We start from the raw sequence: 27,467 nt of genomic DNA on the forward strand, positions 1-27,467 counted from the left end.
CAGTCCTTTGCATACACCAAGTCAGAACCGTAGGATAAATAAAAGGGGCATATAAGCAGACAATGAAAGCGCTTACAATATTTGATGATTATATTTCTCTAAAACAGGTTATAGGCTACATGTGCACCACCAAGTTAGAACAGTAGGCGAAATTAAGAGGTGAAAATAGACCAAATTATTAGGGTGAGGCACATTGAACGCCGTTTGGGTCTTTGCGTGTCAAAAAAGATACACGTCAAATAACACTATTTGACACTTCAAATAACACAATTCTATTGTAGAATGTTGTGTGTGCTCAATTTGAACGTGCAAGCCAAGCGTCACCACTACTACAGTAGCACTGTCAAAGCTGTACAAAAAAAGTCTGCAAACAAGCACACACCGGCCACGAACAATGTGTTTACAATACAGTGTTGGTGAAAATAGACCAAATTATTAGGGTGAGGCACATGGGCTACTAACAGCTTACTACACAACATACACTTAGTATTACTTTCTTAGCTACAGTATTCATATCTCTCTTGCATATTACATAATTTATGCAGCAGCATAAAGTTACAAGACATTTTTGGACTCACCTTGTGGTGTGCTCACTTAAACAGGAAGTTGGCACGGCGGTCCTTTGTGGGCAAACTTTGTCATCAAAGTCTGGCATTCTCTGTATTTAGGGTGGAAACTCTGAAAAAAAACACACAGCCACTCCACTGAATAGCAGGCTAGTGGTTGCTTTGCAATGCTTGCAGTTAGCCACTGATACCTTCCAAACCTCTCATTGTTGAATTTGCGATTTCCAACTTGTTGGAAGGGACCCATAAAGTCAGCTTCCTCCTCTTTCCCCAGTGAAGTACACAAAGTGACTTGCCCCACTGAGGAGCTATGAGTCTGAGCAGGCTGATCCGGGTAGTGCGAGGTATCCAATCCACGGGCAGCAGGGTCGCGTCCTCAGTGCCAGTCCCTGTGGAGACAGAAGAGGTCATCCTTCTGAAAGAATGCTGCTTCTCATTCCAAAAACAAAGGCTGGGATTGTTGAAAGCTGACAGAAAGGGTGGGGGTGGGGCACATGGTGGGACAATGGGATAAATCCTATAAAAATGTAACAGCCTCCCGAATGGGATTTTTGCTTAGGGATGAGGTATTATAAAACTGTGATGCATAATATTCAGGTAATTTATCTGCAGTACAAGCAACAGTCACATGGGCAGTCAGACAGACAGTCATGCCATTTATTGTCATTCGCTTTCATTTCCTGACGAGCGTTATGAAAGGGCCACATTCTGAGCGGACATCCTTAAGCCCCTGAATTGCCACATATTTGACATGGTAAAAATTAACCTCTAATTTAAGAAATTGCCCAGATTGTAAAGAAAATGGCTATATGAGAGGCAGTACAGTGAGACATTTCTATATTGGATTGAGATTGGATTGAGGAACATGTTGATAGGGGTAGTTAAGCAGGAAATGAGCTAAATACTTTTGGCAGGGGATTAGAATACAGTTGTTTCTCTGAGGAGTGCATGCAGCAGTTTTGGAAGAGGAGGAAGTGTCTGCAAACTCCCTGCCCTGTGAAAGACCAGTCGAGATCAATGCTACTGTATTACAGAGTGAATCAAAGGCTGAATCAGTCTATAGACAGTGTCTGAAAATGGCAATGTGAAATTAAAGCGCACCCAGAATATTGTATTAAATGGTGTATACACTAGACTCAATGACCTCTTCAGAAAATAAAACATTTGTTCAAATTCTTCAGAATTTGTCTCAAAAAACCACAGGTGACATTTTTTTATTATTCTTTTGTTTCTGAGAGAGACATTATTTTTATCTGACAGTTGAGAGAGACAGCATCAATTTCTTGAAAAGGCATGTATCCCCTCCTTTTTCAAGGAAGATATTGGAAGATAATTTAACTTTAAGAGCATTTCACTTTAAGGGTTATGATGGGATATGGTGGAAAGTAGCTAAAAAAAAATAAGAGTACATACACTTGATGACAGAGAGGAGGATGTCCTTGAAAAACTCCTAAATCTGACTCTGCCTGTTGGCTTCTTTTGAAGGACAAGTGTCTTATTTCCTCATCCCAAAAGATAATACAATCTTCCACAAATGTTGTCATTTAATTTCATTAAAAAAATACTTTGTAAACCTCAGGCAGCGAGAATGTCCTCGCGTGATTAAAGCTTTATATTCCAACCAGTGTTGGTCATAGTTTCACTACATGTAATTCAACTTGTAATTTAACTACATTTTGCAGTATGGTAGTTTAACTAAATTCAAATCTTCATGGTGTTTTCATAAATGCTTTACTTTATTTGTGTCATGTAGCAGTGTAGCTAACTACTTGAACTACCCACTATATATTTAGCAAAAAATATATATAACAAACATTTATTTTTTCCTCTCTCTACCTGACCACTGGGCAATGGCCATATTAAAACGGGTTATATCTATGATGAGTCCTCTATTTAACAAGTGTCAGTTTATGCTTGATCCAAAAATGCGGTCGGAAGCACGGTATGGATGGTGTGACGTAATTGCGGAGCCTCTGGAGACATGCTTCGTTGTCCACTTCCCAAATGTTTTAACAATGCGGAGGGCTCTGTATAGCTCCGCAATGACATCAAATCAAATCACATTTTATTTGTCACATGCGCCAAATACAACAGGTTACAAGCCCTTAACCTGTTTTGGAGACTGGTTTTTGTTCGGAATTTTGGATGACTGATGTGCCCAAAGTAAACTGCCTTTTACTCAGGCCCAGAAGCTAGGATGCATATACTTGGTAGCATTAGATAGAAAACACAGTTTCTAAAACTGTTAAAATAATGTCTGTGAGTATAACAGAACTGATATGGCAGGCAAAAACCCGAGGAAGAGCCATCCTGGATTTTTGATTTAAGGTCACAGGCCATTTCAGTGCTTGCCTATGGGAAATACAAATAGATAGGACCCAGATTGCAGTTCCTATGGCTTCCACTAGATGTCAACAGTCTTTAGAAAGGGTTTCAGGCTTGTTTTTTGAAAAATGAACAAGTAGTTGGAAGAACTACAAGGTGTCTCTCATTAGAAAAGTGGCGCGTGTTATGAGGTGCGCGCTCTTCGTCATTTATCTTCCCTATTCAACATACTATTCTCAGTCTTAAATATTATCATTTATTTAGATATTAGAGTACTTGAGGATTAATTAGAAACATTGTTTGACTTGTTTGGACAAACTTTACTGGTAACTTTTTGGATTTGTTTGTATGCATGTTGAAAGAGTTGATTACTGAGATCATTGGCGCCAACTAAACTGGCTTTTTTGGATATAAAGAAGGACTTTATCAAACAAAACGACCATTCATTGTGTAGCTGGGACCCTTGGGATTGCAAACAGAGGAAGATTTTAAAATGTAAGTGATTTATTTAATCGCTATTTGTGATTTTGTGACGCCTGTGCAGGTTGAAAAAGTATTTTGGTGTGGGGCGTTGTCCTCAGATAATCGCATGGTATGCTTTCGCCGTAAAGCCTTTTTGAGATCTGACAACGCGGTTGGATTAACAAGAAGTTAAGCTTTTAAATGATGTATGACACTTGTATTTTTATGAACATTTAATATTATGATTTCACCGGATGTTGTAGTAGGTGTCCTGCTAACAGTTCAGGTGCCAAAAGACAATGCAGTTTTAAGAAAAATAATAATTAAGAAAATACTTACTAAATAAACTAAAGTGAAAAAAATTCAAGAGTAATAATAAAATAACAATAACGAGGCTATTTAAAGGGGGTACCTGTACCGAATCAATGTGCGTAAATCCGGGACAATTCTATAAGTGTGATATGTTACCTTTGTATGGTATTTATTAATTTGTGGATGTCCATCATCCATTTCGTATGATATGTTACTTATTACAATTCATACAATATGTTACGGATTTTCAAAATGTATATTGGGCTCCTGAGTGGCGCAGTGGTCTAAGGCACTGCCTCTCGTGCTAGATGCATCACTACAGACACCCTGGTTCAACTCCAGACTGTATCACAACTCGCCATGATTGGGAGTCCCATATAATGGCACACTATTGGCCCAGCATTGTCTGGGTTTGGCTGGGGTAGGCTATCATTGTAAATAAGAACTTGTTTTTAACTGACTTGTCTAGTTAAATAAAGGTAAAGGAATAAAAATGACAAATAGCTAGGTGGCTAGGGTTATGAGTTAGTTTAAGAGAAGGGTTTGCTAAGTAGATAAAAGTAGTAAGTAGCTGCAAAGTTGCTAAAATGTTAAAGGTGTTAGAGATTCGAACAGGCAAACTTTGGGTTGCTAGGTGTTTGTGTTTACGGCTATCCATCCCCACCCATGATTAGACATGTGGAAGTTTTTTCCTCAACCAACCTCAACCAGCCTGGTCTAATATCTTTCCTTGACAGACCATTCACTCAAGTCTTCTAATGAAAGCAGTTGGATGCTCTTGAAACAGGCTCTGTTCATGGTAAAGGATCAGGGAAACTTACAAGAGTTTCAGGGAGGGATAACAAACCCATTACTACACCGTAAATACCACCTATTCTTTGCTGTAAGTTGGGAAAGAAAGTCTTAAAAGTGTATGCCTGCATTCCTGTTTCAGTGAAACTCATCATTTGGACTGTAGCAAATAAAATGTCTTGGCAACATTCTCCAGCTTTGCCCAGTTAGAAGGGAAAAAATCATTTTTGCACAATTGCCAATAACGTGGGGATTTGATATCATTGATCTCTCCGCCCTGGCCTCTACCACCTCTGTCCACTCCTCCATTCTCCTAGTGCTCTTTCATTACAGCTCTTTCCTCTTCCACACAGTCTGTATACCTGGTATTATTCCTCCCATTGTAAAGGAATATAGCCGAGGTCAGGTCTTGCACCTTTTGCCTTCTCTGTGGTCGCAGTGGCCATAGAACAGGTGCAAGTTATCCAAGAGGAGCAGCATCTACAGTACACCTGCTCAAAGCACTTTCCTATTAGAGCACCAGCATGCTGCACTAATGTGATGCTTCAACAGTTAGGTCATTGCATTGAAATAGAGTGGCTCATGTATTTTATTATTTTGTAGTTTGAGACAATTCAAATAATTGTTAAGGATGGAAAATTATTAATTGTTTTCTGACAGATTTTCAGAGGAACTGAGTATCTGATACAGCACCTACTCTTGAGTTTAGACCAAGTGGAAAAAAGCTCAGGTACAGAGAGCGACATATTCCATCTATGTGGCATTTCTAAACACAACCTACAGTACTGTATGATTTAGGTGAACTGTTAAATCAACTGCTTCACATAAAATAATATTTGGAGCCATATTGGAAATACATCCACTCATCTTCTTTCATCATTAAAGTAATCCTTCTAACCCCCCCGCCTCCCCCCCCCCCCCCCTTAAAAGATTTAGATGCACTATTGTAAAGTGGTTGTTCCACTGGATATCATAAGGTGAATGCACCATTTTGTAAGTCGCTCTGGATAAGAGCGTCTGCTAAATGACTTAAATGTAATGTAAATGTAATATCTTTCTCAGCCCGATGTAAAAAAAATACAATATCTCTATCTCTGATAAATGTCTCTCAATGCTCTCTCCCATTGAGGTAGGGTATGAGAGTACAACCATGAATGAACCATGATCAACGTCTGCTTTCTGTCAAGGTTTCTGAATGAGGCAACACATTGGTAGCCAAGGCTGCCAACTTTTGAAGATAGCTTGGAGTGATATTTCCTATCGTGAATATCATTGTCTCCACCCCTAGCCGTTAGGTCATTGCATTGCATAGGAAAATACAAATAAATAAAAAATAACAGGTCAGTTGTACTCAGGATTCATTTAAAGTTTAATACACACTCAAAACTCATCGACTTGGTTTGAAGTTACTTTGAGATTATTTGGCCATGACATTTAGAGTATAGAGGGCTTTCAGTTGATGTATAACGCCTCCTGGCGGCCATGTTGGAAAACCACCTCATTAATTATTCTGACAACAACACCCCAAATTGCATGATAACAGTGCCTGAAACTAGTTGATTCATCACCACGGTCATTTTATGTGGAGTATTTGGCCTCTCTAACAAGGCAGGAAAGACAACGGGGAATAAATATGTTTACAGATTCCCCACAATCACGAAACGCCATTGGTGACACCAATGAGACAAGACTCAATGTAATGGGTGCGTGCTGGTGGCAGGGAAGTCAGGCGCAGGAGAACGAACCTGGTATAAACAGAGTCGTTTAATAAGTGCTCACAAAACTCCGAAAACCAAAATATACCAAATAATAAAAGTGGGTACAAAACCCATTGCGCACCAGAACATAACTTGCACATCACATACAAACAAACAATCACCGACAAGGACATGAGGGGAAACAGAGGGTTAAATACACAACATGTAATTGATGAGATTGGAACCAGGTGTGATGTAAGATAAGACAAAACCAATGGAAAATGAAAAATGGATCAGCGATGGCCAGAAGGTCGGTGACGTCGACCGCCGAACACTGCCCGAACAGGAGAGGGACCGACTTCGGCGGAAGTCGTGACACTCAAGAACTCTCAGAAAAGCGAAGAAACCTTTTTGTCCTTCAAGACCGGATCCCAGACAGCTGTCAATACAGGCAGGGTTTGCTACAATCATTTCCTCACTGGTAAATCAAGTCTGATCCATTTCGAGTTTAGTTTCGCTGATATGCTAACAAGGTGTTAACAACAACACTAACTTAGTCAAAATTAGTTAGGTCAATAGCTTGTAGTCTAGCTATTAGCATGTGTCGCGTGAGTTTCCACATTTTGGGGACGCAATTGTTTCACCATAAAATGTCCCTTTTTAACAAAGAATTGCATGCCTCTATCATCGCATATGCAGACTAATGTAAGCGTACTATTCCTAATGTGATGAGCAGATTGGATAGTGATAATTTAGGCTGTTAATAACCGTGTAGTGGCATAGGTTTCTAGGCTATATCAGAGACTTTTCTTTCATTTTGGACAGGAAAAATGTGGCCTTTGATAAACATTTCATGCAATTTACTACTTTATATGACTAGAGACAGCAAAATCCTTTTTAAAATGATGGTAGTTTAGGTTTACTCTAATGTCTGACACTGAAAAACGTCCTCGTCTTGAAAGCAACCATTTAATCTAGGCCGAAAGAGGCCCTGGCTATAAGCGATCCAGCTTTTGTCAAATTAACGTAAAAAGTTCATATGATAATTTGATAACTCTATTCATAAGAGGAGGGACAAAGGACTCAATGGGATAGGACAACCTGATGTGTTGACTATTGGTTGTTCCAGCCCAGCAATAGATTTCATCTTTATGTGAAACTAAAATGAACCTGAATGAATTAAAAAACACTTAAGAGCCCTGATTGTATATGTGACCTAAAGAAGTGATATTCTAACATCAGGTGTGCTTCTCATTTGTTTCTGTACTGTAGGTTCACCAGCTGACCTCTATCAAGACACACATGTCGACTGGATTCCGACTGTGAAGATGAGCAATGATGCAGCAGCATCAGTTTCTGCTTTTCCAGATATGAAAGGAGACATCCCTCAGATATACGAGATGGTTGTCATATGCTGTACTTTGGACTATCTGAATGATTCTGTTGTGCCATTCAATTAGAGAGCACCTTCACCTTGTCGTCAAGACAAAGGTGCCCCCTTAAACTGTATGAATTTAATTTGGAATGTGTAAAAGACTGTTGTTTATGTTGTAAACATACTGTGCTTTAATAATAGGCTATGTTGTTGTATGGGTGAAATGAAAAATATTTTGCCATCTCTGCTTTACCTAGCCCCATTGAATAAAAAGTGTTTCTTATAGGCCAACTATTGTCATTCTTTTACAATTTAAACACATTTAGCATAGACAATGCAATTGTTGTAGTAGTCTTAAAAACCTCTTACATCTAGATGTGCCGCTAGCGGAACGCCTCGCCAATATCCAATGATAGAGCGTGGCGCGAATTACAAACTCCTCAAAAATCCCAAAACTTCCATTTTTCAAACATATGACCATTTTAAAGACAAGACTCTCCTTTATTTAACCACATTGTCCGATTTCAAAAAGGCTTTACAACGAAAGCAAAACATTAGATTATGTCAGGAGAGTACACAGCCAGAAATAATCACACACCAATTTTTCAAGCTAGCATATAATGTCACAAAAACCAAAACCACAGCTAAATGCAGCACTAACCTTTGATGATCTTCATCAGATGACTCTCCTAGGACATTATGTTATACAATACATGCATGTTTTGTTCAATCAAGTTCATATTTATATCAAAAACCAGCTTTTTACATTAGCATGTGACGTTCAGAACTAGCATACCCACCGAAAACTTCCGGTGAATTTACTAAATTACTCACGATAAACGTTCACAAAAAACATAACAATTATTTTAAGAATTATAGATACAGAACTCCTTTATGCAATGGCGGTGTCCGATTTTAAAATAGCTTTTCGGTGAAAGCACATTTTGCAATATTCTGAGTAGATAGCCCGACCATCATGGCTAGCTATTTTGACACCCACCAAGTTTGGCACTCACCAAACTCAGATTTACTATAAGAAAAATTGGATTACCTTTGCTGTTCTTCGTCAGAATGCACTCCCAGGACTTCTACTTCAACACCCAATGTTGTTTTGGTTCCAAATAATCCATAGTTATATCCAAATAGCTGCGTTTTGTTCTTCCGTTCAAGACACTATCCGAAGGGTGACGCGCCGGCGCATATCGTGACAAAAAAATTCAAAATATTCCATTACCGTACTTCGAAGCATGTCAAACGCTGTGTAAATTCAATTTTTATGCGATTTTTCTCGTAAAATAGCGATAATATTCCGACCGGGAGACCTTGTTTTCGTTCAAACACTGAAAATAGAAAATGGAGTATTCACATGCACGCGCACGCCCGTCTCATTGTTCTCAGAACGACCATTTTCCAAAAGCCCTACTGTTTTTCGCCCAGGAACTGCAGAGTCATCATTCCCCGTTCTGGCGCCTTCTGAGAGCCTATGGGAGCCTTAGAAAATGTCACGTTACAGCAGAGATCCTCTATTTTCGATAAAGAGGCTTTGGAAGGCCAAGAAATGGTCAGAGAGGGCACTTCCTGTATGGAATCTTCTCAGGTTTTGGCGTGCCATATGAGTTCTGTTATACTCACAGACACCATTCAAACAGTTTTAGAAACTTTAGGGTGTTTTCTATCCAAATCAAACAATTATATGCTTATTCTAGTTTCTGGGCAGGAGTAATAACCAGATTAAATCGGGTACGTTTTTTATCCGGCCGTGAAAATACTGCCCCCTATCCTAAACAGGTTAAGCAAACCATCTTCATTATCACAGTGGCACCTCCAAGTGCCACTCAGACCTTCTAGGAGAAAAGTAGTAGTAGTTGTATGTTTTAAGCTAAGGATCCCATCATCTCCTGCTTCCTGACATTACACCACCTAGATTACAGAGGTTGGATTTGCACTAAACAATTTCATGTCAGCACAAGGCATGTACAAAATCTAGTATAATGATTAGCCACATATACATACATTGTCGGCTGGTATTGCTTTTAAATTGAGAATATATAGCTGAACAATGTAAACAACGTGTGAGTTAAGCTATTCTCCACTTCAGATGCACAATGTCAAGAGGGGCATTGCAAGTACCCATAAGACTAATGCCATCATACTGTAGGCTGGTGGTTCCCAAGTACCCCAACAGAACAGTTTTATTGTAGCCCCTGATTCAACTTCTCAGCTAATCATCAGGCCCTCAATGAGTTGAACCAGGTATGTTTGTCTGGGGCTACAACAAAAATGTGTGCGTTTGGGGTTACTCAAGGACTAGAATTGGGAACCACTGCTGTAGGCCTATGGCTGCATTGGCGTTGCATGCTATTATCAGCTGCAAAATGGGTTCACAGGGCTGATATCCTGAAAAAATTGTTACAATCTAATAAAACTAATTGTAGAGCTTATGACTGAACAAAAAAGTCATGTTAATTTGAGAATACAACACAAAAACACAGATACATCTGAGACTGATTCCCTTCCCCTCTTTATTGTAGGTTTGTGATCTGTGATTAATCAACATCGACACTAGTTCATCTTGAATAATAGTTAAGTTAAGTATTAAAATAAGTTTAAACACTTAACTTCAACGAATGAACACCTCCATATTTTTTTAATTTATCCATTATTTTATCAGGTAAGTTGACTGAGAACACGTTCTCATTTACAACAACAACCTGGGGAATAGTTACCGGGGAGAGGAGGGGGATGAAAGAGCCAATTGTAAACTGGGGAATATTAGGTGACCGTGATGGTTTGAGGGCCAGATTCGGAATTTAGCCAGGACACCGGGGTTAACACACCTACTCTTATGATAAGTGCCATGGGATCTTTAATGACCTCAGAGAGTCAGGTCACCCGTTTTAACGTCCCATCCAAAAGACAGCACCCAGTGCCAATCACTGCCCTGGGGCATTGGGATATTTTTTAGACCAGAAGAAAGCGTGCCTCCTACTGGCCCTCCAACACCTCTTCCAGCAGCATCTGGTCTCCCATCCAGGGACTGACTAGGACCAACCCTGCTCAGCTTCAGAAGCAAGCCAGCAGTGATATGCAGGGTGGTATGCTGCTGGCTTATAATCATAAGTATACACGTAAGATAACTCATATGTAAAGGTTAGACATTTTAGTAACAAGTAGCCTATTACTACAAAAGCATAATTTCAGGTGAACAACAAAAAAGTCAACACCAGAGGTGGCCAACATCGCTGCACTGATTCCTGATCAACTGGGTGAGCAGACTTCCGTTACAACCCAGCAATAGCACTCTTGATTATTAACTAATTAGGTTTGATACATTGAATCAAGTGTATTAGTGCTGGGTTGGAACAGAAGCATGCACACCCAGCAGGGTTGGCATGCTCCAGTTTTAATAGGTTTATACATTGTGTGACTTTTAAACAGTATTTTTGTTCACAAAATTTGTCAACATAGGTACACATACAGTTGAAGTCGGAAGTTTTAATACACTTAGTTTGGAGTCATTAAAACTCGTTTTTTAACCACTCCAGAACCTTATTGTTAACAAACTATAGTTTTGTCAAGTCGGTTAGGACATCTACTTTGTGCATGACACAAGTAATTTTTCCAACAATTGTTTACAGACAGATTATTTCACTTATAATTCACTGTATCACAATTCCAGTGGGTCAGAAGTTTGCATACACTAAGTTGACTGTGCCTTTAAACAGCTTAGAAAATTCCAGAAAATTATGTTATGGCTTTAGAAGCTTCTGATAGGCTAAATTACATCATTTGAGTCAGTTGGATGTGTACCTGTGGATGTATTTCAAGGCCTACCTTCAAACTCAGTGGGAGACCTCAGGAAAAAACTGTTGTAGACCTCCACAAGTCTGGTTCATCCTTGGGAGCTATTTCCAAACGCCTGAAGGTACCACGTTCATCTGTACAAACAATAGTACGCAAGTATAAACACCATGGTACCATGCAGCCGTAATACCGCTCAAGAATGAGACGTGTTTTGTCTCCTGGAGATGTGTCACATCCTGACCATAGTAAGTTGTTATTTTCTATGGTAGAGCAGGTCAGGGCGTGACAGGGGGTGTTTTTCTATGTTTTCTATTTCTATGTTCTTAGGTTCTAGTTTTTGTATTTCTATGTTGGCTTGTTTGGGATGATCTCCAATTGGAGGCAGCTGGTCCTCGTTGTCTCTAATTGGAGATCATATTTAAGTAGGGGTTTTCCTTCTTGGGTTTTGTGGGTGATTATTATTGAGTAGTGTTTGTTTTCTCCTCAGCGTCACGGTTTGTTGTTTTTGTCTATTCAGTTATTTTATGTATTGCATTAGTTTCACAGAGTAAATAAAAATGTGGAACTACACACACGCCGCACCTTGGTCCTCTCCTTTCAACAGCCGAGACAAGATGAACGTACTTTGGTGCGAAAAGTGCAAATCAAATCCAGATCAACAGCAAAGGACCTTGTGAAGATGCTGGATGAAACAGGTTCCAAAGGTATCTATATCCACAGTAAAACGAGTCCTATATAGACATAACCTGAAAGGCCGCTCAGCAAGTAAGAAGCCACTGCTCCAAAACCGCCATAAAAAAAGACAGACTCCGGTTTGCAACTGCACATTGGGACAAAGATCTGACTTTTTGGAGAAATGTACTCTGGTCTGATGATACAAAAATAGAACTGTTTAGCCATGATGACCATTGTTATGTTTGGAGTAAAAAGGGGGAGGCTTGCAAGCCAAAGAACACCATCCCAAACGTGAAGCACGGGGGTGGCAGCATCATGTTGTGGGGGTACTTTGCTGCAGGAGGGACTGGTGCACTTCACAAAATAGATGGCATAATGAGGAATCATGAGGTAGGAAAATTATGTGGATATATTGAAGCAACGTCTCAAGACATTAGTAAGGAAGTTAAAGCTTGGTCTCAAATGGGTCTTCCAAATCGACAATGACCCCAAGCATACTTCCAAAGTTGTGGCAAAATGGCTTAAGGACAACAAAGTCAAGGTATTGGAGTGGCCATCACAAAGCCCTGACCTCAATCCCATAGAACATTTGTGGGCAGAACTGAAAAAGCGTGTGCGAGCAAGGAGGCCTACAAACCTGACTCAGTTACACCAGCTCTGTCAGGAGGAATGGCCGAAATTCACCCAACTTATTGTGGGAAGTTTGTGGAAGGCTACCAGAAACGTTTAACCCAAGTTAAACAATTTAAAGGCAATGCTACCAAATACTAATTGAGTGTATTAAAACTTCTGACCCACAGGGAATGTGATGAAAGAAATAAAAGCTGAAATAAATCATTCTCTCTACTATTATTCTGAGATTTCACATTCTTAAAATAAAGTGGTGGGAATTTGTACTAGGATTAAATGTCAGGAATTGTAAAAAACTGAGTTTAAATGCATTTGGCTAAGGTGTATGTAAACTTCTGACTTCAACTGTACAGTCGTGGCCAAAAGTTTTGAGAATGACACAAATATTAATTTTCACAAAGTCTGCTGCCTCTGTTTGTATGATGGCAGTTTGCATATACTCCAGAATGTTATGAAGAGTGATCAGATAAATTGCAATTAATTGCAAAGTCCCTCCTTGCCATGCAAATGAACTGAATCCCCCCAAAAAATGTCCACTACATTTCAGCCCTGCCACAAAAGGACTAGCTGACATCATGTCAGTGATTCTGTCGTTAACACAGGTGTGAGTGTTGACGAGAACAAGGCTGGAGATCACTCTGTTATGCTAATTGAGTTCGAATAACAGACTGGAATCTTCAAAAGGAGGGTGGTGCTTGGAATCATTGTTCTTCCTCTGTCAATCATGTTTACCTGCAAGGAAAAACGTGCCATCATCATTGCTTTGCACAAAAAGGGCTTCACAGGCAAGGATATTGCTGCCAGTAAGATTGCGCCGAAATCAACCATTTATCGGACCATCAATAACTTCAAGAAGAGCGGTTCAATTGTTGTGAAGAAGGCTTCAGGGCGCCCAAGAAAGTCCAGCAAGCTCCAAGACCGTCTCCTAAAGTTTATTCAGCTGCGGGATCCGGGCACCACCAGTACAGATCTTGCTCAGGAATGGCAGCAGGCAGGTGTGAGTGCATCTGCACGCACAGTGAGGCAAAGACTTTTGGAGGATGGCCTGGTGTCAAGAAGGGCAGCAAAGAAGCCACTTCTCTCCAGGAAAAACATCAGGGACAGACGGATATTCTGCAAAAGGTACAGGGGTTGGACTGCTGAGGACTGGGGTAAAGTCATTTTCTCTGATGAATCCCCTTTCCGATTGTTTGGGGCATCCGGAAAAATGCTTGTCTGGAGAAGACAAGGTGAGCGCTACCATCAGTCCTGTGTCATGCCAACAGTAAAGCATCCTGAGACCATTCATGTGTGGGGTTGCTTCTCAGCCAAGGGAGTGGGCTCACTCACAGTTTTGCCTAAGAACACAGCCATGAGTAAAGAATGGTACCAACACATCCTCTGAGAGCAACTTCTCCCAACCATCCAGGAACAGTTTGGTGATGAACAATGCCTTTTCCAGCATGATGGAGCACCTTGCCATAAGGCAAAAGTGACAACTAAGTGGCTCAGGGAACAAAACATAGATATTTGGGGTCCATGGCCAGGAAACTCCCCAGACCTTAATCCCATTGAGAACTTGTGGTCAATCCTCAAGAGGCAGGTGGGCAAACAAAAAGCCACACATTTTGACCAACTCCAAGCATTGATTATGCAAGAATGGGCTGCCATCAGTCAGGATGTGGCCCAGAAGTTAATTGACAACATGCCAGGGCGGATTGCAGAGGTCTTGAAAAAGAAGGGTCAACACTGCAAATATTGATTCTTTGCATCAACCTCATGTAATTGTCAATAAAAGCCTTTGACACTTATGAAATGCTTGTAATTATACTTCAGTATTCCATATTAACATCTGACAAAAATATTTAAAGACACTGAAGCAACAGACTTTGTGGAAATTCATATTTGTGTCATTCTCAAAACTTTTGGCCACGACTGTATAATCCATGGTATACAAGGATGTATGTACTCTTTTTCTTTTTTTACCCCTTTTTTCTCCCCAATTGGTAATAGTTACAGTCTTGTCTCATCGCTGCAACTCCCGTACAGACTCGGGAGAGGCGAAGGTCGAGAGCAATGCGTCCTCCAAAACACAACCCAACCAAGCCGCACTGCTTCTTGACACAATGCCCATCCAACCCAGAAGCCACCCGCACCAATGTATCGCAGGAAACACCGTACACCTGGCGACCGTGTCAGCGTGCACTGCACCCGGCCCACCACAGGAGTCGCTAGTGCGTGATGAGACAAGAATATCCCTGCCAGCCAAACCCGGATGATGATGGGCCAATTGTGTGCCACACCATGGGCCTCCCGGTCGCGGCCGGCTGCGACAGAGCCTGGACTCAAACTCAGAATCGCTAGTGGCACAGCTAGCACTGTGATGCAGTGCCTTAGACCGCTGCACCACTTGGGAGCCCCACATGTACTCTTATTCACTTGGGAAATTCATTGGGACCTCTTCATCTGCAGACAGGGTTTCACGGCTCTCTATCTGAGGACCGAAAACATCACAAAGAAACAGGCTGCATTATACAGAAAGTAGACAGCCCTGAATATTATGCTGCTATATTTTACATTTAAGTCATTTAGCAGACGCTCTTATCCAGAGCGACTTACAAATTCTCTCTGTCCTCAGTTTTTCTCACTAGGGACTGGAACTGGAGGATTTTTTTCTTAATATCTTCACACAACGTTTCCTGCCCTATCCAGAGTAGACTAGTCTCCCTTCTCTGACAGATGTAAGTGCTAGCTAATCCTTTCACCCTCTTCCATGGCTGTTAGCTAGCTACCTAGCTAACTACGAATCCATTTGGAGTTAAAACGACAAATACATCAAGATAGTGTTAGGGTTGAACTGGATATTTGTTTGCATAACTTATATAATATACCGGGGAAGCTATGCTACAATAATAAGTATATAAACTACGGATAAATCAACTGCTGAAGACAGGAAGAACGACACCCGGCGACAGGAAGTGCGTCACGAGGCTGGGACCAGCCTGCACGCCGACGATAGGAGGAGCAAGTTTAAACCACGCTCCTCCTCCCTCTGACAGGCCAGCATTGAGGGCGAACTATCTCTGTCAGAGAATAAAAGAGAGAACAAAGGAGGTGTCGTTCTTTTCTTCTGTCTGCCCTGCGAGGTGTCACAGAGAGACCGTATATACGAACCACCCATTTACCACACACGTGTTTGCATTAATTAAAGTACAGCTAAATCAGAAGTTACTATGTGCTGACTATTTTGTTCTGATACCAGAAACGAACTGTCGCAACTTTAACAATAGCTAACTAGCCAATATGAAGTTGGCAAGCTGGTGATATTTAATTCACATAGCTAACTAGCTAACATTATACAGTATGTAAAGATAGCTAACTAACGTAAACTCACTCACTTTTGTACATCGCCTTGGTCCGTACAATTGACCTTATTTTAGCGCCCCAAAAACGTAATACTTCCAGATCAACTGTAATGTCAATACCATTGTAAAGCACAATTTCTCCCCTTTCCAAAAAAATCTATGACATTGTCACGTCCTGACCAGCAGGTGGAGTAGGTGTATAAGTGTTGGTCAGGGCGTGGCAGAAGAAGTTGGGTTTTCTTTGTTCTGTCTAGGTTGGGTGTTTCTATGTAGAGGTAATTGGGGTGGACTTCCAATTGAAGGCAGCTGTGTGGTGTTGCCTTTGATTGGAAGTCCTATTGTCCTACAGTTGGGTGTGTTTGTCTGTGTGTTTGTGGGGAATTGTTGTGAGCACTGTTTTTTTAGGTTTAGCCTGCTACACTGTCGTATCGTGAGTACTGTTCATTGTTTTGTTTATTGTTTTTTCAGTGGATGCTTTACTCCTGTTTTTGAAATTAAAATATGAGTATCCATATTCCCGCTGCGCCTTGGTCCTCCTGTCATAACCACGATGGATTATGTGACAGAATTCCCCACCAACACAGGACCAAGCAGCGGAAGAATGCTGGCGAGGACTGGGGAACACGACGGGTAAGGGAGACCGAGAGGCACCCCCAATAATTTTTTAGGGGGGGGGCACAAGGGCTGTGTGACGGGGCAAGATTGGAGACCCAGGCCAGCGCCCCGTACCCTTGTTAAAAGTAAACAGACTGGACAGGTCCCGTGCTTTGGGGTAGGTGCCATGGTAAGGCCTGGTATTTTTAGGCCAGTAGGCTCAATACCAGCACCCCGCACGTGCCAGGGGAAAGTAGGCATCGAGCCAGCACCGGAGATGCCAACCCTGCGCTTAAGACTGCCAGTGCGCCTCTACGGTCCGGTGTTTCCCGTTACACGCACTAGCCTTGAGGTGCGTGTTCCCAATCTGGTACGCCCAGTACCAGCACCACGCACCAGGCTCCAAGAGCGTAAACCCAGCCTCGCCAGTCAACAGTCGTCAGAGCTGCCCGCCAGTCAACAGTCGTCAGAGCTGCCCGCCAGTCAACAGTCGTCAGAGCTGCCCGCCAGTCAACAGTCGTCAGAGCTGCCCGCCAGTCAACAGTCGTCAGAGCTGCCCGCCAGTCAACAGTCGTCAGAGCTGCCCGCTAGTCAACAGTCGTCAGAGCTGCCCGCCAGTCAACAGTCGTCAGAGCTGCCCGCCAGTCAACAGTCGTCAGAGCTGCCCGCCAGTCAACAGTCGTCAGAGCTGCCCGCCAGTCAACAGTCGTCAGAGCGGCCAGACCGCCCTGAACTGCCGGAGCGGCCAGACCGCCCTGAACTGCCGGAGCGGCCCGACCGCCCTGAACTGCCGGAGCGGCCCGACCGCCCTGAACTGCCGGAGCGGCCCGACCGCCCTGAACTGCCGGAGCGGCCAGACCGCCCTGAGCTGCCGGACTGTTCCGAGCTGCCAGACTGCCCAGAGCTGCCGGACTGTTCCGAGCTGCCAGACTGCCCAGACTGTCCCGAGCTGCCAGACTGCCCAGACTGTCCCGAGCTGCCAGACTGCCCAGACTGTCCCGAGCTGCCAGACTGCCCAGACTGTCCCGAGCTGCCAGACTGCCCAGACTGTCACGAGCTGCCAGACTGCCCAGACTGTCCCGAGCTGCCAGACTGCCCAGACTGTCCCGAGCTGCCAGACTGCTCCGAGCCGCCAGACTGCCCAGACTGCCCCGAGCCGCCAGACTGCCCAGGCTGGCCCGAGCCGCCAGACTGCCCAGACTGGCCCGAGCCGCCAGACTGGCCCGAGCCGCCAGACTGCCCAGACTGGCCCGAGCCGCCAGATTGCCCAGACTGGCCCGAGCCGCCAGACTGCCCAGAGCTGCCGGACTGTTCCGAGCTGCCAGACTGCCCAGAGCTGCCGGACTGTTCCGAGCTGCCAGACTGCCCAGACTGTCCCGAGCTGCCAGACTGCCCAGACTGTCCCGAGCTGCCAGACTGCCCAGACTGTCCCGAGCTGCCAGACTGCCCAGACTGTCCCGAGCTGCCAGACTGCCCAGACTGTCCCGAGCTGCCAGACTGCTCCGAGCAGCCAGACTGCCCAGACTGCCCCGAGCCGCCAGACTGCCCAGGCTGGCCCGAGCCGCCAGACTGCCCAGACTGGCCCGAGCCGCCAGACTGCCCAGACTGGCCCGAGCCGCCAGACTGCCCAGACTGGCCCGAGCCGCCAGACTGCCCAGACTGGCCCGAGCCGCCAGACTGCCCAGACTGGCCCGAGCCGCCAGACTGCCCAGACTGTCCCGAGCCGCCAGACTGCCCCGAGCCGCCAGACTGCCCCGAGCCGCCAGACTGCCCAGACTGCCCCGAGCCGCCAGACTGCCCAGACTGCCCCGAGCCGCCAGACTGCCCAGACTGTCCCGAGCCGCCAGACTGTCCCGAGCCGCCAGACTGGCCGGACTGCCCCGAGCTGCCGGACTGCCCCGACTGCCTGGAACGGCCAGAACCTGAGCCGCCTCCAACATAGGTGGGTTGGGGAAGGGGGGTGTAGCACAGTGCCGTCGTTGACGGCAGCCACCCTCCCTTCCCTCCCTGGAGTTAGGGGGACATTTTCGGGTTGTTTTAGGTGTTTTGTGTTTTTTTCTTTTGAAGGTGCATTCAGGGTCTGCACCTTTAGGGGGGGGTAATGTCATGTCCTGACCAGCAGGTGGAGTAGGTGTATAAGTGTTGGTCAGGGCGTGGCAGAAGAAGTTGGGTTTTCTTTGTTCTGTCTAGGTTGGGTGTTTCTATGTAGAGGTAATTGGGGTGGACTTCCAATTGAAGGCAGCTGTGTGGTGTTGCCTTTGATTGGAAGTCCTATATTAGTTGGGTGTGTTTGTCTGTGTGTTTGTGGGGAATTGTTGTGAGCACTGCTTTTTTTGGTTTAGCCTGCTACACTGTCGTATCGTGAGTACTGTTCATTGTTTTGTTTATTGTTTTTTCAGTGGATGCTTTACTCCTGTTTTTGAAATTAAAATATGAGCATCCATATTCCCGCTGCGCCTTGGTCCTCCTGTCGTAACCACGATGGATTATGTGACAGACATGACCTCCGCTGCCCGTTTCTGCGTAATTCAAGAAGGCATTGAGCTCCGTCGGGTCTTTTTAAAAATGGCGGGTGAGGAAGCAAAACTAATGCGTGATAGTGAGAAGGAGAGATGTCGTGTGGGAAAACTGCTTTTTTTCACTCGATCTGTCCAACTTATCACCTTATCGCCTCTAAAATGTAAATGAAACACTATAAAGAGTTTATATAATGTGTCATTACATACCTATTTGAAGGTTTGTGTCGAATTTGAATCAGGTTTTTAGGGCGGTGCTAAAGTGATCTTCAGAAGTAAACATTGTCTTTTGAGAGTCATGATCGCTTGCAGTGACGACGCAAAAAATAACTAGGTATCCCCCTTACCCCGTCACTGTCCATTTCTTGTTTTTAAACAATGAGAGAAGTGCTACACCTGGTGGAGAGACATTGTAAGACAGAATTGTTGCTTTACGCGTGCTGTACGTTATGGTGTATGTTATACGTCACGATGTAATGGAGGGTCAGTTTTTTTTCAACTTTTCTCCAATACTATAGAGCCATTACCATGTCGATCAACACTTGAATAGAAACGTAGTTCACACCCCAGATTTTGAAGTCAACACAGTCGCTACACTCCCATTAGTTTTCTTTGCAGCCTTGTTTGAATGTCGCGGTTGCGCACATTTGTACAGAATGGGGTGAGTTTACGTTAGCTATTTGAGTTAGCCTGCACACTAACTTTCTATAGCAAGGTAGCAAATAAAACATTGTTTTTGATCCATTTTAACATAGTTTTACTCACTTAAATAGGTTTTCCCACTGCCTCCGTTTTCTGGGTCCTTAGAATAACAAAAAAATTGTCAATCTTCAAAGTTTCCGGTGTTAGCAAAACACAGCCAGCCATGTGGACGATTGGAGTGCTTACAACAGACCGAGTTTGGTCTTCCAACATGACGCTAGGTGATTTGTGAAGCCCTGTTAGAGCAGATATTTGACGAACTGACTTGTTCAAAAGATGACATCCTCTGACAGTGCCACGTTGAAAGTCTTTGAGCTCTCCAATAAGGCCATTCTATTGTCAATGTTTACTTATGGAGATTGCATGGCTGTGTGCTCGATTTTAAACACCTGTCAGCAACGGGTGTGGCAGAAATAGCCGAATCCACTTGTTTGAAGGGGTGTACACATACAGTACCAGTCAAAAGTTTGCACACACCTACTCATTCAAGGGTTGTTCTTTGTTTTTACTATTTTCTACATTGTAGAATAATAGTGAAGACATCAACACTATGAAATAACACATATCGAATCATATAGTAAACAAAAAAGTGTTAAAAAGATCAAAATATATTTTAGATTTTAGATTCTTCAAAGTAGCCACATTTGCCTTGATGACAGCTTTCCACACTCTTGGCATTCTCTCAACCAGCTTCACAAGGAATACTTTTCCCACAGTCTTGAAGGAGTTCCTTGTCACAGCTGTCTTCAGAAATGGACCAAAATGCAGCAGAGTTAGTATTCATCCTTCAATTGAATTAGAACGAACACTATACAAAAACAAGGAAACTGACAGCCAACAGTCCTGTCAGGTGCAACCACACTAAACAAGAAACAATTACCCACAACCCCAAAGAAAAACACACACTCCTATATAGGACTACCAATCAAAGGCAACTCAACACACCTGCCTTCAATTGGGAGTCCTAATCACCAACACAACCATTCACACACACAAAAACCCTGCCACATCCTGACCAAAACTAATCCAATTGCTCCCTCTGCTGGTCAGGATGTGACATTCCCACATATAAAGAGCACTTGTTGGCTTCTTTTTCTTCACTCTGCGGTCCAACTCATCCCAAACCATTTCAATTGTGTTGAGGTCGGCCGATTTTGGAGGCCAGGTCATCTGATGCAGCACTCCATCACCCCCATTCTTAGTCAAAAAGCCCTTACACAGCCTGGAGGTGTGTTTTGGGTCATTGTCCTGTTGAAAAGCAAATGATAGACCCACTAAGCACAAACCAGATGGGATGGCGTATTGCTGCAGAATGCTGTGGTAGCAATGCTGGTTAAGTGTGCCTTGAATTCTAACCAGCGACAGTGTCACCAGCAAAGCACACCATCAAACCTCCTCCTCCATGCTTCACGGTGGGAACCACACATGCAGGGTTCATCTGCTCACCTACTCTACATCTCACAATTACACAGTGGTTTGAACCAAAAATCTCAAATTTAGATTTATCAGACCAAAGGACAGATTTCCACCTGTCTAATGTCCATTGCTCGTGTTTCTTGGCCCAAGCAAGTCTCTTCTTCTTGTTGGGAAAGGGAAAGGGGGATACCTAGTCAGTTGTACAACTGAATTCATTCAACTGAAATGTGTCATCCGGCGTCCTTTAGTAGTGATTTCTTTGCAGCAATTCGACCATGAAGGCCTGATTCACGCAGTCTCCTCTTAACAGTTGATGTTGAGATGTGTCTGTTCCTTGAACTCTGTGAAGCATTTATTTGGGTTGCAATTTCTGAGGCTGGTAACTAATGAACTTATCCTCTGCAGCAGAGGTAACTCTGGGTCTTCCTTTCCTGTGGCGGTCCTCAAGAGAGCCAGTTTCATCATAGCGCTTGATGGTTCTTGTGACTGTACCTAAAGAAACGTTTAAAGTTGTTGACATTTTCTGGATTGACTGACTTTCATGTCTTAAAGTGAAGACGGACTGTCATTTCTCTTAGCTTATTTGAGCTGTTCTTGCCATAATATGGCTTTTAAAGCACTTCATGGCTACCGACGTGAGTGCTATGGGGCGGTAATAATTTAGGCAGGTTACCTTCACTTCCTTGGGTACAGGGACTATGGTGGTCTGCTCGAAACAGTCAGGGAGAGTTTGAAAATGTCAATGAAGCCACTTGTCAGTTGGTCCACACATGCTTTGAGTACACGTCCTGGTAATCTGTCTGGCCCGCAACTTTGTTGACCTGTTTAACCTCACTAGGGTAGGGGGCAGCATTCAGAATTTTGGATGAAAAGCATGCCCAAAGTAAACTGCCTGCTACGCAGGTCCAGAAGCTAGGATATGCATATAATTGTTAGGTATGGATAGAAAACACTCTAAAGTGTCCAAAACTGTTAAAATACTATCTGTGAGTATAACAGAACTGATATGGCAGGAAAAAACCTGAGGAAAATCCATCCAGGAAGTGCTATTATTTTGAAATAACTGTTTTTCCAATGAAAGCCTATCCACCATACAAAGAATTATGACGCAGAAACACCACTTTCAATGAGAGGACAGTGGAAATTTCCAGACATGAGTCTTGTGCATGACCGGGAGCGTGCCTTTCTTGTTTTTCCTTTTCTATTGATGAAGCTATTGTCCGGTTGAAATATGATTGATTATTTATGACAAAAACAACCTGAGGATTGATTATAAACATCGTTTGACATGTTTCTACGAACTTTTTTGATTTTTCGTCTATCTGTTGTGACTGCGCTTTGTTCAAATGGATTACTGAACAAAACGCACCAACAAAACTGAGGTTTTTGAATATAAAGAGGGACTTTATCGAACAAAATGAACATTCATCGTGTAACATGGAGTCTTGGGAGTGCAACCATATGAAGATCATCAAAGCTAAGTGATTCATTTTATCGCTATTTCTGACTTTTGTTACTCCTCTTCTTGGCTGCTAACTGTTTGTAATGATTTGTCTGCTGGGCGCTGTTCTCAGATAATCGCATGGTTTGCTTTCGCCGTAAAGCCTTTTTGAAATCTGACACAGCGGTTGGATTAACAAGAAGTTTATCTTTAAGCTGGTGTTGTCACGCTCTGACCTTAGAGATCCTTTTAAGTCTAATTTTGGTTAGGTCAGGGTGTGACTAGGGTGGGCAATCTAGTTTTTCTATTTCTTTGTTGGCCTGGTATGGTTCCCAATCAGAGGCAACTGTATTGTTGTCTCTGATTGGGGATCATACTTAGGCAGCCTTTTTGCACCTGCAGTTTGTGGGATCTTGTTTTGGTACTGTGCAGTGTAGCCCTTCTGAATGTTTCGTTTGTATTTTTTATTTTTTTTGGTGTTCATTTAATAAAGAAAGATGTACGCCTACCACGCTGCACCTTGGTTCAATCCTTCCATCGACGAGCGTAACAGGTGTATAACATTTGTATCTTTTATATATGTTTATTATGAGAATTTCTGTTTTGTTGAGTTTCACACTCTGCAATTTCACCGGATGTTATTAGAGACAGTGGATTACTGAATAAAACGCGCTAACAAAACGGAGGTTTTTGGATATAAAGAGGCACTTTATCGAACAAAATGAACATTTATTGGGTAACTGGGAGTCTTGTGAGTGTAACCATATGAAGATCATCAAAGGTAAGTGATTCATTTTATCGCTATTTCTGACTTTTGTTACTCGTCTACTTGGCTGCTAACTGTTTGTAATGATTTGTCTGCTGGGCGCTGTTCTCAGATAATCGCATGGTTTGCTTTCGCCATAAAGTATTTTTTGAAATCTGACACCGTGGTTGGATTAACAAGAAGTTAATCTTTAAAGGAAGAAGTTTCTTCCAGTCCGCCATAAGTAAACGTTGTTCTGATGTCCAGAAGTTATTTTTGGTCATAAGAGACGGTAGCAGCAACATTAAATCACCGCCATAATAAGAGTTCAAAATGTCCAGTATTTCTGTGTTCATATATGAATGAATTTTATAAATAAATTAACAACACAAGAAACACGAACAGCGCACCGACATAAAACAGGAACAATGACGACTGGGGAAGAAACCAAAGGGAGTGACATATATAGGGCAGGTAATCAAAGAGGTGATGGAGTCCAGGTGAGTGTCATTATGCGCAGATGCGCGTAATGATGGTGACAGGTGTGCGCCATAACGAGCAGCCTGGTGACCTAGAGGCCAGAGAGGGAGCACACGTGACAGTACCCCGTACACGTGACAGTACCCCCTGGCAACCAAGAGGACGATCCCGGGGATCAGGAGCGGGCCGGTCACCTAACCTGTTAGGGCTAGGGGGCAGTATTGACACGGCCGGATAAAAAACGTACCCGATTTAATCTGGTTACTACTCCTGCCCAGTAACTAGAATATGCATATAATTATTGGCTTTGGATAGAAAACACCCTAAAGTTTCTAAAACTGTTTGAAAGTTGTCTGTGAGTATAACAGAACTCATATGGCAGGCCAAAACCTGAGAAGATTCCATGCAGGAAGTGGCCTGTCTGACAAGTTGTGTTTCATCTTGGCTCTTTTTATTGAAGACTGTAACGTGACACTTCTTACGGCTCCCATAGGCTCTCAGAGCCCGGGAAAAAGCTGAACGATATCGAGGCAGCCTCTGGCTGAAACACTTTATCACGTTTGGCAAGTGGCCGATCAGAGTACTATGGGCTTAGGCGCGTGCCCGAGTCGACCCCATGCTTTATTTTCTTTCGTCTGTTTACCTAAACGCAGATTCCCGGTCGGAATATTATCGCTTTTTTATGAGAAAAATGGCATAAAAATAGATTTTAAACAGCGGTTGACATGTTTCGAAGTACGGTAATGGAATATTTAGAATTTTTTTGTCACGAATTGCGCCATGCTCGTCACCCTTATTTACCCTTTCGGATAGTGTCTTGAACGCACGAACTAAACGCCGCTATTTGGACATAACAATGGATTATTTTGAACCAAACCAACATTTGTTATTGAAGTAGAAGTCCTGGGAGTGCATTCTGACGAAGACAGCAAAGGTAATAACATTTTTCTTATAGTAAATCTGACTTTGGTGAGTGCTAAACTTGCTGGGTGTCTAAATAGCTAGCCCTGTGATGCCGGGCTATCTACTGAGAATATTGCAAAATGTGCTTTCACCGAAAAGCTATTTTAAAATCGGACATATCGAGTGCATAGAGGAGTTCTGTATCTATAATTCTTAAAATAATTGTTATGCTTTTTGTGAACGTTTATCGTGAGTAATTTAGTAAATTCACCCGCAGTGTTCGGTGGGAATGCTAGTCACATCAAGTCACATGCTAATGTACAAAGCTGTTTTTTGATATAAATATGAACTTGATTGAACAAAACATGCATGTATTGTATAACATAATGTCCTAGGGTTGTCATCTGATGAAGATCATCAAAGGTTAGTGCTACATTTAGCTGTGGTTTGGGTTTATGTGACATTATATGCTAGCTTGAAAAATGGGTGTCTGATTATTTCTGGCTGGGTACTCTGCTGACATAATCTAATGTTTTGCTTTCGTTGTAAAGCCTTTTTGAAATCGGACAGTGGTTAGATTAACGAGAGTATTGTCTTTAAAATGGTGTAAAATAGTCATATTTTTGAGGAATTTGAATAACGCGCCACGGGATTACACTGGCTGTTGAGTAGCCCATAGAGGCTAAGGCACTGGAACCTGTCGATCCAGCTGAGGCACGGGAGCATGGCAACCTAGAGCGCCAGGGGGGGCATACATGACAGTACCCCCTCCCTGGCGCGTTTGGCTCCAGCAGCAGGATGCCAACCACAGGAACGATCCCAGGGATCCGGAGGGGACCGGTCGCCTCCGCTGAGGCGCAGAAACCTGACGAACCGGCTGATGCAAGAGAGCCTGATGAGCCGGCTGAGACCTCCCCGGTTGCCTCGGTTGAGGCATGGGAACCTGTTCACACAGCTGAGGCATGGGAGCTTATCAAACCCGCTGAGGCATGGCAGCCTGTCGAGCCAGCTGAGGCATGGGAGCCTATTGATCCTTCTGAAGTATGGGAACCCGTCGAACCCGCCGAGGCATGGTAATCCGAAAAACCATCTGAGACCTCCCAGGTAGCTCCGGCTCCAATACCCAGACCCAACATCACCTCCAACACACACACACAAAAAAACACTTCCTGATGCTTCGCTTTGTTGAGTCATCATTCTGTAATGATGTACGCTGAGAGTCAGGAAGCAACTTCAGGGAGTGAATACATTTAATAAATAATTGAACAAAACAAGAAACACGAACAGCGCACCGACATAGAACAGGAACAATGACGACAGGGGAAGAAACCAAAGGGAATGACACACATATATTATATATATATATATATATATATATATATAGGGCAGGTAATCAAAGAGGTGATGGAGTCCAGTTGAGTGTCATTATGCGCAGATGTGTGTAACGATGGTGACAGGTGTGCGCCATAACGAGCAGCCTGGTGACCTAGAGGCCAGAGAGGAAGCACACGTGACACATTGTCTAGGCCATCAGAAGCTACTGCAGATAAAGGCATCTGCCATTCAACTGTATTAGTGCAACATTTGGGAGTGATAGTGGAATCAACCAATCACATTTTGACTTAATGGGTGGGACCTTTTTTACAAACACTTATGGAAACTTCTGCCGTCTTGAAGGCCAACAGGACACTGCGCAATAGTGAGCAGTAGTTTTTCCACGGTCTAGCTAGCTTTTGTTGTCGGCTAGTTTGCAGCAGGTGTTATCAAAGAGAATGTTGTTGCTAATTTGTTAGCTTCTTCCTTTACAAGAATAATTTTCAACAAGAAGTTAGGTTTCAAATGATCATCATCTGGTAAGTGGAACTGTGTTTTTTGTCGCTGTCGTGCTTGCTGTTGTTAGCCATCCCTTTGAAAATAACTAGTATGTGAAACATTGTTACATTTAAATTGGAACAGCATTGGAACAGCATTTTAGCAACATGAAATCAGATTAAAATCTGTTCATATACACCCCCAGGAAGAATATGACACTTTAAAAAAATGTCTGACTAGTGACCACTTAGATATGGTCATTTTCAAATGTTCATAAATTCTTTGAATGTTTGGGAATTACCTATACTAAGGCATTTGTGAAAATTCTATAGCAAAATTCCATAGCAATATATAGTGGGAAAGCGGCCGTGCGCCTGGATAATTAATAGACCCTGCAGTAAAAATAAAAATACATATGTCTTGTCCAGGACCGGAGTCTACACAGACAGGTGACAGGTGTGCTATAGCCAATCAGAGCTATAGTAGGCCTGATTCAGAGGGGTTGGGTTAAATGTGGAAGACACATTTCAGTTGAATACATTCAGTTGGACAACTGACTAGGTACCCCCCTTTCCTCTTTTCTTTCCTTTATACAAACAATCCATTTGCCACACAGGCCTGCCATCATTCACTTTGAATCTAAATGTGTGTTTACAGGCAGTTGTATTAGCGCAAATTTAGATCATTAGAACGCATTCACCAAAAGCCAGAAAATACACAAATGGATTTCTGCAAATATGTAAACACCATGGGAGTCCTCTTACATTTAGTTAAAGTCCTATTGATCAAACAACCCTGGAAAAGTAGGCTCTCTCTCCCTCAGTTATGCACATCAACAACAAGATCAACAACTTGTGTTAGCCAGCGCAAGATGTG

General features: G+C 43.0%; 1 protein-coding gene across 2 annotated transcripts in view; it reads right to left on the minus strand.

Annotated features, from left to right (window-relative positions):
* The window catches only part of LOC106567633 (galactosylgalactosylxylosylprotein 3-beta-glucuronosyltransferase 1-like), a 120,114-nt gene that overhangs the window by 60,814 nt on the left and 31,833 nt on the right, over nucleotides 1-27,467 (minus strand). For both annotated transcript variants that reach the window (XM_014137154.3, XM_014137153.3), the window contains exon 2: nucleotides 579-955. The gene's annotated coding sequence lies outside the window, so the exon portion shown is untranslated. The remainder of the gene's footprint in view (nucleotides 1-578; nucleotides 956-27,467) is intronic.

This window comes from Salmo salar, chromosome 13 (genome assembly GCF_965601325.2).
Source record: "Salmo salar chromosome 13, fSalSal1, whole genome shotgun sequence".
NCBI classification, from domain to species: Eukaryota; Metazoa; Chordata; class Actinopteri; order Salmoniformes; family Salmonidae; genus Salmo; species Salmo salar.